This window comes from Musca autumnalis, unplaced genomic scaffold (assembly GCF_047663935.1).
Source record: "Musca autumnalis isolate F117 unplaced genomic scaffold, ASM4766393v1 scaffold_1, whole genome shotgun sequence".
In the NCBI taxonomy this organism is placed as follows: Eukaryota; Metazoa; Arthropoda; class Insecta; order Diptera; family Muscidae; genus Musca; species Musca autumnalis.
In genome coordinates this window covers 134,691,323-134,706,472 of record NW_027411644.1, presented here as the reverse complement: position 1 = coordinate 134,706,472, position 15,150 = coordinate 134,691,323, and the positions used below count along the sequence as shown (strand labels likewise).

The following is a 15,150-nucleotide window of genomic DNA, read 5'->3' as shown; positions in this document are numbered from 1 at the left end:
ATGAGCAATTTGATGAGAACTGCAGGAAACTGGACGAAAACACCAAAAGTTTGAAGGAAAAATTGCAAAGAGCATGGATGAGAAATTTACCAAATTTGACAATTAATAAGAAGAAAATTTTAAAGATGCGAAGGAAATCGCTAAGGGCATGGAGGAAAAATTTGTCGAATTTGACGATAAACAAGAAAAAAATTCTAAAACTCTCAAAATGGAGTTTAAGGAGATAAGTTAGAGTATTATTCCAGAATAATTAACGAGAAAGTTACACAAGTTATTGAAAAACGAGTGGAAGATGTAGAAGGCTACATAAACGAGTTGGAGTTCATGACAAGAAATATCTGGACGTCGAAAAGAAAATGTCAGAATTGAAAACCAATGGTGTTCCCATGAGAGTTATAGATAATACTGTATAAATCAAACCTCCAGTGTTCGATGGAACTACGTCATTCAATGTCTTTAAATTACAGTTCGAGACGGTGGCTTCCAGAAGTTCGTGGAACAACAACGACAAGGCAGTATATCTCCTTCTTGCATTGAAAGGCGGGGCTGCAGATGTAATACAGAGTACTCAAGACTCATCTAGAAACACCTATGCTGCTATTATTGCCTCACTTGAACGTAAGTACGGAGGCGAACATAAATAAGAAATCTACAGAATGGAATTAAGGGGAAGAGTCCAGAAGCCAAATGCAAGCCTACAAAACTTTGCTATCGAAGTTGAACGGTTGGCGCAGTTAGTATATCCGAGAGAGAGCCACCCATTGGTGGACCGTATGAAATTTGAAGCTTTTATGAATAGTATACGGTACCCTGAGATAAAATATGCGACGCCGATGGGAGCATTCGCTGAAAAGGTATCGTTTGCGCTGGCGCGAGAAACAGCGAGGATTTTGGCGAAACCTCAAACTTACAACGTACTGAGGCTAGAAATCGAAAGCAACGATCCACAGATCGTTGTCGACTAGTAAAGGAAGCACTGAAGCAGGTTATATACGAGGTAAAAAAAGAAACCAGGGGAAAGAGAAGAACATGCTTTAACTGCCGAAAAGTTGCACACATGACCCGAGAATGCTGGTCCAGACGCAACAGAAAATGCTGGTCCAGACGCAACAGGACCAGATCCCCTTCACCATATTCAGAGAGATATGACCAATTTATAAACAAGAAGAATGTGGCACCATGTGAACCGAAGAAAGTCGATACAGCAAACTGCAAACGTGCCGGTTCGCCGAAGCCACCGCCATCAAATAGCAGAAATGCGTTGACACATCATCCATCCCATGAATCCGATTTAATAATAAATCGAGCTGCGCCATCTGGGAATGTGGTTTACTATGAGAAGAAAAACCGGTACGGCTAGAGCACAGAATCTGACGAAATCGCCGTAAATGTCCGTGCGCTGAAGGTGGAAGATGCCGATAATGCGTCGGTAGATCCCGCAAAGAGGAAGAAAAAGCGAAGGTGTACATCTAGCAGAGGTCTCCTGCAAATGCCGAAAAGCGGCCGGAACAAAGACGAGTCCCATGAAGGCCTAGTCAGGACGAACAGGTTTAAGTGTATTACCACTATCCATCCCACCTATTCGGGACGAACAGGCTTAAGCGGGAGGCAATGTTACGAATGTAACAGACTGGTTTAAGTTAATATACACGAATTAATCTATGTTTTTATGTTTGCTTTGATCTTCTTGTTGTTGTTGTTGTACGCTTTCAGTTATCTTTATCTCTTATTTATTTGTTTTGATTATTCAATTATGCTTGTCAACCCTCGTGCTCCCTCGCATTGATCGTTGGTTACATTAATTCGTCTGTTTGTATATGCGTACATGTGTGTATTTGGCAAGTATTAGCATATCGTCTGTAGAACTCAGATTAAGGGGACTGGAAAAGTCTATGCATACGCTACCGGATATAATTACGAGTGAGTCGCGGGTGGGCATAGTTAGTTGTGAATTACAACGCGATCTTAAACCGTAATACTGTGTTTACATTTACGAAATCCACTCGATTTCAACTGCCAATTCCATTGCTCAAACGTCAAATGAAATCCAATCGATTTCAGATGAGTTTTCATTTGACGTACCTCGTGCTCCCTCGCATTGATCGTTGGTTACATTAATTCGTCTGTTTGTATATGCGTACATGTGTGTATTTGGCAAGTATTAGCATATCGTCTGTAGAACTCAGATTAAGGGGACTGGAAAAGTCTATGCATACGCTACCGGATATAATTACGAGTGAGTCGCGGGTGGGCATAGTTAGTTGTGAATTACAACGCGATCTTAAACCGTAATACTGTGTTTACATTTACGAAATCCACTCGATTTCAACTGCCAATTCCATTGCTCAAACGTCAAATGAAATCCAATCGATTTCAGATGAGTTTTCATTTGACGTATACACAAAGGAATTGACAGATGAAATCGAGTGGATTTCGTAAATGTAAACATAGTATAAGTGTAATTAAGCAGTAACCTGAATAGAGTAAAGATGGGAGCCTCTTATATTTTTATGTTTCTTAATTACAGTAAACACGTCAGATAAGACGAATCTGAACGAATTTTGTCGATAAATAAATATGAAATATATTTCCCATGTAACACTGTGCAGCAGCATTTTTTATACAAATATATTTATTCAAAATAAATACACCTATACAAAAAAACCGTATTTATAATTACGAAACAATAATATTGAAAGAAAACTATGTTAGGGTGATACAACTTGAATATAAAATTAAATAAATGTAATTTTTTTTTGTTGAATAGAAAAATACCCTATAATATCGAAAGAAACCAATAATTGTTATTTTTCGAAAGGTTTTAACCTGGTTAATGGAAGAAAAAAATCAAATTTGAGAACCCTGTACGAAAGTCGAATACAAAAATATCAAAGTCGAATTTAGTTGATTTGAGAACCCTGTAATTATATTGATTTCGAAAAGTAAAATTTCAATGTTCAGAACCCTATTAGCATACGATCGTATGAGAAGGAACAGAAAAAAAACAACAAAAAGCACTGAAATGTCGCCAGCACTCAGCGGGAACGAGTGCAATCAATGAAAAATGAAAATAATAGAATTGTTGTGTCACTTGTTGATAAGTAACACACACGAATGAATGCGGGAATAAAGTACAAAAGAAATAATGCAATTATGTTTTAATGAAGGAGAAACGAGTAGAAAACTTCTCTTATTCTTTGTGTAAATGCAACAACAAATGCAATAAAATTGATGTAACTTAGATAAATTATTATTTAGAATTAAATAACAACCAAATGTGTAATTTTAGTAGAAAGAAAACACAATTGCATTTTCTCTTAAATTTTGGAACAAAAACCGAAACCGCGCATTGACAGAAATATGAAATGATGTTTTGTCGACGGCAAATGCACTTTTTATGTTTATAGAAAAATTTGCACTTTTATAAACGAACGAATCTCAAACTTACCTCAGATTTGATGGATGAAATGATGAAAATATTACGATGTATGATGAAATGAATCCAAACTGGTACTGAATTTTCGGGGATTGGCTTGTATGCGCCTCGAAGGAACAATTGAAAACACCAAGTTAAGGCTTTGGTGGTCTCCTGCAAATGCCGAAAAGCGGCCGGAACAAAGACGAGTCCCATGAAGGCCTAGTCAGGACGAACAGGTTTAAGTGTATTACCACTATCCATCCCACCGAACGGAAACTGTGCCTATTCGGGACGAACAGGCTTAAGCGGGAGGCAATGTTACGAATGTAACAGACTGATTTAAGTTAATATACACGAATTTCTATTAATCTATGAATCACTACATCTTTTGTGTTTGCTTTGATTTTGTTGTTGTTGTATGCTTTCAGTTCTGTTTCTCTCTCTTATTTATTTGTTTTGATTATTCAATTATGACTTCATTGTAAACCCTCGTGCTCCCTCGTATTTGTTTACCTCTGGCGCATTGATGCGTTGTTTACATTAATTCGTCTGTTTGTATATGCGTACATGTGTGTATTTGGCAAGCATTAGCATTTCGCCTGAACATTGTAGAACCTCTCAGATTAAGGGGACTGGAAAAGTCTATGCATACGCTACCGTATATAATTACGAGTGAGTCGCGGGTGGGCATAGTTAGTTGTGAATTACAACGCGATCTTAAACCGTAAGTGTAAGTAAAGCAGTAACCTGAATAGAGTAAAGCTGGGAGCCTCTTATATTTTTATGTTTTTTAATAACAGTAAAAATAGCTCCATATCTCTGTTTGGCGTTGTTGTAGCTTCGTTTTGACGTGACACGTCTTCAGTGAAATCGATTGGCGAATCTTTTTGTAGAACATTTCATTCTTTTAACTCAATGCCTTTCCTGTCCTTTTCGTCCTTTATTTCTTGAACCGTAGTGAAAGTACCACAAGATGAGATTTTTCAGCATCCAAATATTCCACAAAAATGTTGCTCAGAAGATTTTAGGTACGGGTTTTTTGACAACTAATCGATTTCGTCCCGTTTTCATTGTCATTTTTGACATTTATTCGGACTTGGTTGAGAAATAAACTATGCTTTGTTTTTCTGTATATTCGTTATTTGTTATGCATAGGTATGTAGACATAACAATTTGTTATTGCTTACATATGTAGGCATGTGGTGTGCTTCTGAAATATTTACGACAAATAGCTCTTGTAATGACGCACACGTTAATAACAAATTTTCTTGGAGGATAGATCCGGTTATCTAAATTTTTGAACCGGTTTTAAGTAACCGATTAAACTTACATGTATACCATTATGATTGTCGATGAAGATAATGTGATGAGCCGGGAAGTACAATTCTGTCGTAGGTCAAACTTCTGATTCACCTCCCTCAACTTGTTCTTTACCAAATTCTACACCTTCGTCCCGCCATTCACCACAATGATCCAATCCAACGATAGCAAACCAGCAAGTTTTCCGTACATCACAAAGCCATAATGTTCTGGGCACTGTTATAGTTAATCTTCTTTATAACGGTAAAGAGTATCCAGTTAGAGCTCTCATCGATCCAGCATCTGAGGGTTCTTTCATTTCTGAAACCATTAAAAATCGGCTGTATTTACCTACTCGCTCGACTCTAGCTCGTGTTTCAGGAGTAAACGGAACAGTATCAGCTAATACTCATAAGAGTTGTTTTCTGAAAATCGCTTCAAGAATTAATTCTTCTTTGGTACTTCAAACGGAAGCATTTGTTCTCCCTCGGATATCAGATGTTCTTCCATCATTCTCTATTGATCCCGATGTAGTACATCGTTTACCAAACATTCGGCTAGCTGATACGAATGAAAGGAAACCTCTAGATTTATTGCTTGGAGCTGAGTTTTATCCAAAAATATTAACGGACATGATGTTCTCGGTTCACTTCGTGCTCAAAATACGGTATTCGGATGGATAATAACTGTTCCAATGTCCCGTTCTCCCCATTATTCGCACAATTAACGTTCAAAAGACTGCACCAGCATACAACCAAAAACCGTGAACACCTTATTATTTTCACCAGGATGCATTTCCTAGCGGTTTCTCCTCATTAACATAACATTTACTTTCACCTTCGCAATTTTAATTAGCTACGTAACGGCCCTCGCTTTATTACAGTCCAGGATTAAAAAAAATTTAAAAATTTAAATCGAAAAAATCACCTAACTGTATTTACATACTTGGATTCCTAGTTGTAAGTAACTATAAATGAGTTCACCTTTATTATGTTGAAACACCCCTACGTGTTTCAAGACTGGAAGCTAATGTTTAAGCTAGAAACTCTCCATTGGAATTTTCACTACAAAGGCTTCCTTTGTTCGCATAGTTCGGATCGCAGAGAGAGTTCGGATCTGAGAAACTATTTTCGCTTACGGCGGACCGTAGGGTGATATTTCCAATCATTGCCCTACAAATCTTGTAGCGGATCGCAGAGAGTACTACCTTGGTAGTGGAATTTCTGGATCTGAGAAACTATGTTCGCTTACGGCGGACCGTAGGCTGATATTTCCAATCATTGCCCTACAAATCTTCTCAGAGACTGTGTTCGCTCAGCGCGGATCGCTCAGTTCGAATCGTAGTGAGAACTCTCCAATAAGCAGTGATAGCATCAGCCTTGATTCACTTTCGGTTTTTATACACGAATCACTTATCAGTCGTCTCTTCCCCAGTACGGACGTACTTCTCGGTTTACTCGCTAATTAAAACGCGTCTCACCCACACCAGGTAAAGGCATCAGTACTTTGCGCTTTAATAAATCACCTATTTACCCTTATTATTTTATACACACTACAAACTTGTGTTTTTATTTTTCTGTTTATTTATCGGTTTGCACGGGTTTGTGTTTGCTCACTCTCCACAAACAACTATTATCTGCGGCCCATTTTCAGTGATCACCTAAACACTGGCCATTAACGAGGACTCGCTTGTTTTCATAGCGATCGCCAAGACTGGACCATGCTTGTGTGAAACCACTATTAGTAAGAGGACTCTTTTGAACGATCTCTTTTAGTTCGCCTTTTGTCTTCTGAACTAAAGGGAAGTGTTTTTCCACAGAACTGAGACGGGAGTTATCTATGTACATAGCCGTGAACATGTCTCGGAATGTGGGCCATGCCATAGAATCCCCTAAAACTTCAATATCGCAAGGCGGCAAGTTGAAAGAATAACCAGTGGGAATGTTGGACGAAAGGGGCTGAGAGGCTGGAGTAGACGGGACCGGCGATTGTTTAGGAACTGCAGCTGCCTGTAGATCATCTGAAAGTTCGGACAACTTGGCAATACACTTACAATAAGTAAGGTATATGGTTTTGTATTTAGCGCGATTTGTATCCAGTTCAGAATCTTGATCTTCTTCACCGGATTCTTCATCCACGTGGGTTTCTGAAATATAACCTTTGGCGAAAGTTTTTGTTTTTTTAATTTTAGTCCATAAGGACTCTATTTCATCGGTATGAAGCCGAATTAAGTGAACAGAATTGACTGGAAGAATATTATTAGCAAGATCAGCATCTAATCCCACGAGGGTGTCAGCTAGACGAATGAAATAATCAAGCGACATTTTGAAAATAACTTTGAATCGAAAAAAGGATTTGGAATTTCCGAGGAAAAAGTTGAGATAAAAACTACTTTAGAATGGAAATTTGCTGTATAAGTATAAAAAAAGTTAACACTTGGCCCAGCAGAACTCGATTATTTTTAGGAAATGGACAAAAAATCAGCGAATAAATATGTAAAATTAATATTTGAACTGAGAAAAAAGGTTTAAATCAATATTTACGTCTTTTTATACAAATATATTTATTCAAAATAAGTACACCTGTACCAAAAAAACGGTATTTATAATTACGAAACAATAATATTGAAAGAAAAATATGTTATCACCCCAACTTGAATATAAAATTAAAGCTGTGTTCCAGAACCTGCAAAATAGTACTATTTAGTACAAGTTTTACAATTTTTTGATAAAATGCGTTCCTGTACTTAAAAAACCGGCAAAATTTTTTGTTCTCTTTAAACAAAACTGGCTCTAAATGGCTTTCTCTTCTACTATTTTCTACTACACAAATTTGGCTGTGTAAAAAGTAGGAAATTTGTCAACAGGAATATTTGACAGTTTTTGAGAGAACCGAATATAAATAACATTGAAACAAATTAGAAAATAATTTTAAGTCGACATTAAATTAAGATATTTCGCAAATAAATCATAAATCGTTTAATAAAAATTCGTGGTAATGAACTAAAAGATTTAAGGAAAGCCCGTAATTAAACAATTTCAATCTTACAGTTCAACTGCGGCAAATTGGGACCAAAGTTTTTATGTGAAAAACCATCAGCAATTATCCTCCAGTACGCTATCTTCTACACCGGCATCGCACATTGTTACAGGGATCTTGCAAATGGAATCACATCTTTTGTACATTAACATGGTTTTTATTGCTCAAGTCCTTCAACGTTCGTAGATTCATGCATATGCTGGATGGAACAAATGATTGGCATAAAAAAGCCCAATGCTTCCCATATGCCAAATATTATCTTTCCCACTAACATCTCAAAATGGAAAGGATATGTCTATCCCAGTCAGCCTGTACGTCCGTTCGAATGGGGCATAGTTCGGCGAAAGTTAAATTAGTTCTTAAACAGCCGAAGAACCTTAAATAAACTCAATTCCAAAACGTCATTATGGTGGTCCAGTAACTAATGAGATTAGAATAAATCTCTAAGGGATTTATTAACATGATTTTTATTGTTGCTTTTTTATTATGAATACAAAATTTATATTTAAGTATTAAAATCCCATTCTTTCTTTGAGATTTTTGTTTAAACCTCCATAATTTATATGGTGAAGGGCAATTGATTGATTGGTTGATTTATAGGAACTGATTGCAGGCGCGGATACAATTATTGATACAGACCAGTATATTTTGATATAATTTGATACAAATGTGCCTGGGACTCACATCCGCCTTCATGTCCACTCCCGGTCTAAATGTCCAAAAAAGAGACGTCCATCAGATGTTGTTTCTCTCACTTCTTTTGGTACGTAACATTTGATTTATAAAAGATATATTTAAAATCACAATTCGTTATTACTGACAAACCTACATATTTTTATATGATGTTTGTCATTTTTTATTCTTGACATATTTATTATTAACCTTACCACATTTTCCGTTCCTGTACTTTTTGAAAAATTATGTGTTCTGAGAGCAAAATTTATCGTTCGCTCTTTTACTATTTTTGCCATTTAAAAAGTTCTGGAACGAAGCTTAAGTAAATGAATCTACTAATGTTTACTATTTTTTCCGATATCATAAAGGAAAAAATGTTATCGTAGTAAAAATTAGTAGCTTCTTGCAGGTTCTGGGACAGACACTATGTTTTAATGAATTTTAGGGGATTGGCTTGTATGCGCCTCGAAGGAACAATTGAAAACACCAAGTTTAAGCGTTGGTGGTTTCCCTGTAGAAAAATGAACGCCGAACCAAAGAAATATTGTTGGAAGCACAGTATTTCTCCCCGAAAAACATAGGAGGAATCAATATGCGATCTGGAACAGAATATTGTTCTTTTTATTGAAAACAGTAGGAACTAAGTCTGTTGGCAATCGATGCTTACCAAATTGAACAAAGGTTAAATAGCAAGTGAATTAAAATTGAACCAATGGAAATGTATGAAAGTCCGAGAAAGTACAGACAACACGCATATGTGTCGGTAGGTGAGAGGTATGTGCGAAGGAAAATTAATAAATAGAGTAAGAAAAAAGCCTGCGTTGCCAGAAGTCAACAAGGACCTCCATGACTCAGGATTTTGACGTTAACACTATTAAGTTCAAGGATCTGCGAGTGGAAGACTTGAAGAAGGAGCTTCGTAATTTAGTCTTGTCGATTACCGGAAATAAGGCTAAGCTACAGAAACGACTACTGGGTGAGTTAGAGCGCCTCGGTAAGGACTTCGACGCATATGAGTTCGACATTGGGGAGCCAGGCTTAGAGGCAGCTACGGATAGAGGTGATGCAAAAGCAATGCTGGCATTGGTAATGCTGCAATTTAATGAGCAATTTGATGAGAACTGCAGGAAACTGGACAAAAACACCAAAAGTTTGAAGGAAAAATTGCAAAGAGCATGGAGGAGAAATTTACCAAATTTGACAATTAATAAGAAGAAAATTTTAAAGAGGCGAAGGAAATCGCTAAGGGCATGGAGGAAAAATTTGTCGAATTTGACGATAAACAAGAAAAAAGTTCTAAATCTCTCAAGATGGAGTTTAAGGAGATAAGTTAGAGTATTATTCCAGAATAATTAACGAGAAGCTCGGGAAAGTTACACAAGTTATTGAAAAACGAGTGGAAGATGTAGAAGGCCACATAAACGAGTTGGATTATAAATGTCTGGTTCGTGATGAGAAATGTTTGGCTCATGACAAGAAATATCTGGACGTCGAAAAGAAAATGTCAGAATTGGAAATCAGTGGTGTTCCCATGAGAGTTATATAGATAATACTGTATAAATCAAACCTCCAGGGTTCGATGGAACTACGTCATTCAATGTCTCTAAATTACAGTTCGAGACGGTGGCTTCCAGAAGTTCGTGGAACAACAACGACAAGGCAGTATATCTCCTTCTTGCATTGAAAGGCGGGGCTGCAGATGTAATACAGAGTATTCCAGACTCATCTAGAAACACCTATGCTGCTATTATTGACGCACTTGAAAGTAAGTACGGAGGCGAACATAAATAAGAAATCTACAGAATGGAATTAAGGGGAAGAGTCCAGAAGCCAAATGCAAGCCTACAAGACTTTGCTATCGAAGTTGAACGGTTGGCGCAGTTAGTATATCCGAGAGAGAGCCACCCATTGGTGGACCGTATGAAATTTGAAGCTTTTATGAATAGTATACGGTACCCTGAGATAAAATATGCGACACCGATGGGAGCATTCGCTGAAAGGTTATCGTTTGCGCTGGCGCGAGAAACAGCGAGGATTTTGGCGAAACCTCAAACGTACAACGTACTGAGGCTAGAAATCGAAAGCAACGATCCACAGACCGTTGTCGACCTAGTAAAGGAAGCACTGAAGCAGGTTATATACGAGGTAAAAAAACAAACCAGGGGAAAGAGAAGAACATGCTATAACTGCCGAAAAGTTGCACACATGACCCGAGAATGCTGGTCCAGACGCAACAGAAAATGCTGGTCCAGACGCAACAGGACCAGATCCGCTTCACCATATTCAGAGAGCTATGACCAATTTATAAACAAGAAGAATGTGGCACCATGTGAACCGAAGAAAGTCGATACAGCAAACTGCAAACGTGCCGGTTCGTCGAAGCCATCGCCATCAAATAGCAGAAATGCGTTGACACATCATCCATCCCATGAATCCGATTTAAAAATAAATCGAGCTGTGCCAGCCGGGCATGTGGTTTACTATGAGAAGAAAAACCGGTACGGCTAGAGCACAGAATCTGACGAAATCGCCGTAAATGTCCGTGCGCTGAAGGTGGAAGATGCCGATAATGCGTCGTTAGATCCCGCAAAGAGGTAGAAAAAGCGAAGGTGTACATCTAGCAGAGGTCTCCTGCAAATGCCGAAAAGCGGCCGGAACAAAGACGAGTCCCATGAAGGCCTAGTCAGGACGAGCAGGTTTAAGTGTATTACCACTATCCATCCCACCGAACGGAAACTGTGCATATTTGGGACGAACAGGCTTAAGCGGGAGGCAATGTTACGAATGTAACACGAATTTCTATTTCTATTAATCTATGAATCACTACATTTTTATGTTTGCTTTGATCTTGTTGTTGGTGTGGTACGCTTTCAGTTCTCTCTCTCTTATTTATTTGTTTTGATTATTCAATTATGCCTCAATTATGACTTCATTGTAAACCCTCGTGCTCCCTCGTATTTGTTTACCGCTGGCGCATTGATGCGTTGTTTACATTAATTCGTCTGTTTGTATATGCATACATGTGTGTATTTGGCAAGCATTAGCATTTCGCCTGAAAATTGTAGAACCTCCCAGATTAAGGGGACTGGAAAAGTCTATGCATACGCTACCGGATATAATTACGAGTGAGTCGCGGGTGGGCATAGTTAGTTGTGAATTACAACGCGATCTTAAACCGTACCGTGTAAGTAAAGCAGTAACCTGAATAGAGTAAAGCTGGGAGCCTTGTTGCCTTCTTGGAAGAAATTAGATGCTTTCCTCACATAGAGTATACAAACATTGACGTGTATGCAAAACATTTACGGGCATCAGGTTTCAAAATCATCACCTATAAATGCATCTAGCTGCTTTACTAAATTGTTGTCGGTACATAAATCTAATAATGTATCATCCCCTCTATCCACAAATTTGTCGAACACTTCTTGCCCAATTTGTCGTAACAGAGATATGTTTTGCCTTTCTGTCCCCAGTTTACATGTAGTTTACACTAGCTATCAATGTCATATGACTCCAAGTAAAAATATTCCATATCTACCCATTTAAATAATCTAGCTTATATCGCTTATGTTTTAGGTTGTGTAACTTAGTGAAGTACATAACGTCTGTCATTGTAAATATATCATATCATTTACTTATTGTCCTCGGACAGATTGTAAATAAATAATAAAAAAAATATATCTACCCATGCAGGTAATGTGGAGACGTAATTTCACTGCATTTTTGCTTGTATGGACGCAAAAAGTAAATGGCATAAAGAAAATCACTAATATTGCACGCATTAGCGACTGTATAACTAAATTTTCAGCACATATGAGATTGGTATTAAACTATTGTTTGAGGACAGATTTTCGATTGCTGTAAAGCATAATTATTGCATAAATTGTTTATCTCATGGCCATGCCGTTAAGAAATGTAACATGAAACGTGGTTGCAACTCGTGCCAACGAAAGCATCGCAGCCTTCTTCACCGGCCACAAATTCAAAAAGTTGTTGCTTTGCCCTGTTCGAAGACCTTCTGACTTTTACTGCTGTCAAAAGTCGACAATTTAACTCTACTTTGTCGAACAAAATCTCCACTCCGGCTTTTTACAAATGTCAAAAGACGAGTTTTCACTACTTCGTTTACGAGATCACACACTCCTCTGGCTCGTTGCGTTTCTGACAAATGCAAACTCAATCGCCCGGTTCTCAACTCCTCCCAAAATAGTAAAGTCCTCCTGTGAATTTTGTGCCCAACGGTAAATCGTATACTGCCCGAGCAATCATAGACACATTGTCGGAAGTTTTTATTTTTTTCTAAGAAACTTAAGATTGGTTTCTCTACTCGCCCTGCTAGATCTTGCTCCAGTAAACCAATGTCTGGAACACCAAGAGAAGTTTGTTCTCTGAAATTGTCGCCCCTCAAAAATTCGTCTAGAAGTGTTCAAACTTCTGCAGTAGTTTTGCCTTATGTCAAAAAGATATTGTTTTTTTTTTTTGCCTCCACCTATTTTGAAATTAAAAGCTCAGATCCCTAATTTAGAACTAGCGGATTCTTTTGAGACAGCCCAATAGATTTGCTACTTGGTGCTGCTCTCTACCCCCAAGTACGTGAAGCTAAACCGCCTAAATTCGTTACAGATTCGTTGCTGGCCCAAAAATCTATTACCACGCAGGCAATGTGGAGACGTAACTGCACTCGTTAGACGAAATGTTACAGATGTTCTATTGCACTCTATAAGATTTTATATCCAAGACTGTCCCTGTATAAGTTCGATACATTGGTTACGCCAATGTATATGTTCGATACCTTGTTTCCCCTTCCGAGCATTCCAATTACCCACACTAATTAGCCGCTCTTATGAGCCCTATGGGGACATCTTCTCTGCACTTCTTCTAGGAGCTGTATTCGCCTAGTTCGGATTGTAGAAGAGAGCTTGCTCTTTTCTAGTCACTCTCCTGGAAGCCGTATTCGCTTAGTTCGGATGCAGAGGGGCGCTTTCCAATGCTGCGGTCGTAGTTGATGTCACGGCCTTGTGAACGTTAATCTGCCCACCGGCAACTTCACTTGTTGTTTAGCTATCGAAGGAGTCACACTCCTATTGCAATAATTTCGTTTCGTAGTCCTACATTCAAAAGGTAACTGTTTCTTGTACCAAGAAACTCATTTTTACCACCAATAAACCGAAAATATATTTGAAACTGATACACTCGTGTTTTTCCTTTATTTCTTCTTTTTTTCATCCCTGAGCTATCGACGGTCAGTGGTATCACGCCAACATTTTGATCCAATCGATCCGGATCTGTTCCAGTCGAAGCCATTTGTTGTTGCCCGTCCAACAAATTACATTTGCTTAAGGAGAGAAGAATCTTGGATACTTAAATTCGTTGTTGTTGTCCTTACAACAATTTGCTATCGTCATCACAACATCATCTCTCATTACCATCAACAAAACACAGGTACGTAAATCAGTTTCTGTGCAAAAATTGAGCATACGCAAGTGTTTGTTGTCTAAAAAAAATTCTCTCGAAAAATAATACATTTTTCCTCTAAAAATTGTTCGCTACATCGCGCATTGGTCGCCTTGTCAATTGCACTTCCGCTGGTGTATCAATGTTGTTCCCTCACCTTTCGCACATTACATACAGTCCACTTAGTCGTAGCAGTAGTTGTAGTGATCCTCGCCAACAGTGCTGCTTATTTTAGTTTGTTGTTGTCCCTTTATTATTTCGGTTCTATTTTCGAAAATAAAACACTTTAATAGTAAACACAACAACAAATTTCCATTTGCCGTTGATCTTTTCAGAGATCATTTCTAGCAGTTCTATTCCTTTGAATTTGTTGTTTTCTACTGTTCTCGTTTGGTTCTGTTTTCCAATGCAGAACCCTTTTAGAGAAATAATTACAACAGCATCACTACAATTATTCGCTATTCATTTCGCAGTGTTGCTTTATTTCTCCCTCAAAGTCTTCATAGACATCTCCGCTTTCTTGTTGATATCCCCAATCAACAGTGAGAAATAACAACATCGCTTTCGACCAATTACTTTGCTATTTTGGAAATCTCGTTTCTAACACCATCGATCTCTTTTGTTAGTAGTTATTGTTGTTATTCCCCAAGGTCTTTTTAACCAAGCCCTTTAGTTGAGAATTTGCATTGGCAAATTTACCATAACAACACACATTGCTACAGTCGTACATTGTCGTTTGGTTTATTTTGTTGTTACAATCCTCTCCAACCAAAAAATATTTGACGTGTTGTTATTCTCCTCGTTTTAGTAAAAACACTTTGAAAATTTGCATTCCCAAATTTGCAATAACAACTCTCATTCTCGCACCTTTGGTTTTTTGTTGTATAGATCGTTCATCACCAACCAAACGCATTCGTTTTTATTCTCCTGGAAGTATTAATATTCCTATTTGAGAATTTGCATTCTAATTGCAATAACAACGCACATCTTTCCACGCACAATTATAAAGCGTCGGTTAGATTACATTGTAAACATACAAACAAAATTCTGTCGATCACTGCTTGGTCGTTTGTAGCGTCGGTTCTTGAGTGGGAGCTTTGCTGCTTACGCATAGCCATTTCTCTGCTTGTGTTTTATTACCTTTTGTGAGGTATTCGTAGTCGACACTCGCACAGTGGGACATATCGTATCAAAATATTTAAAATATTTCAAATAGATTTTTGTTTGCTTTTTACTTCGTGTGGTGCTACAATACCATTTGTTGTTGT

At 37.9% G+C, this 15,150-nt stretch overlaps 1 protein-coding gene across 4 annotated transcripts in view; it reads right to left on the bottom strand.

Annotated features, from left to right (window-relative positions):
* LOC141386709 (trypsin-1) overlaps positions 1-15,150 on the bottom strand; it is a 236,789-nt gene that overhangs the window by 50,396 nt on the left and 171,243 nt on the right. The window lies entirely within an intron of this gene.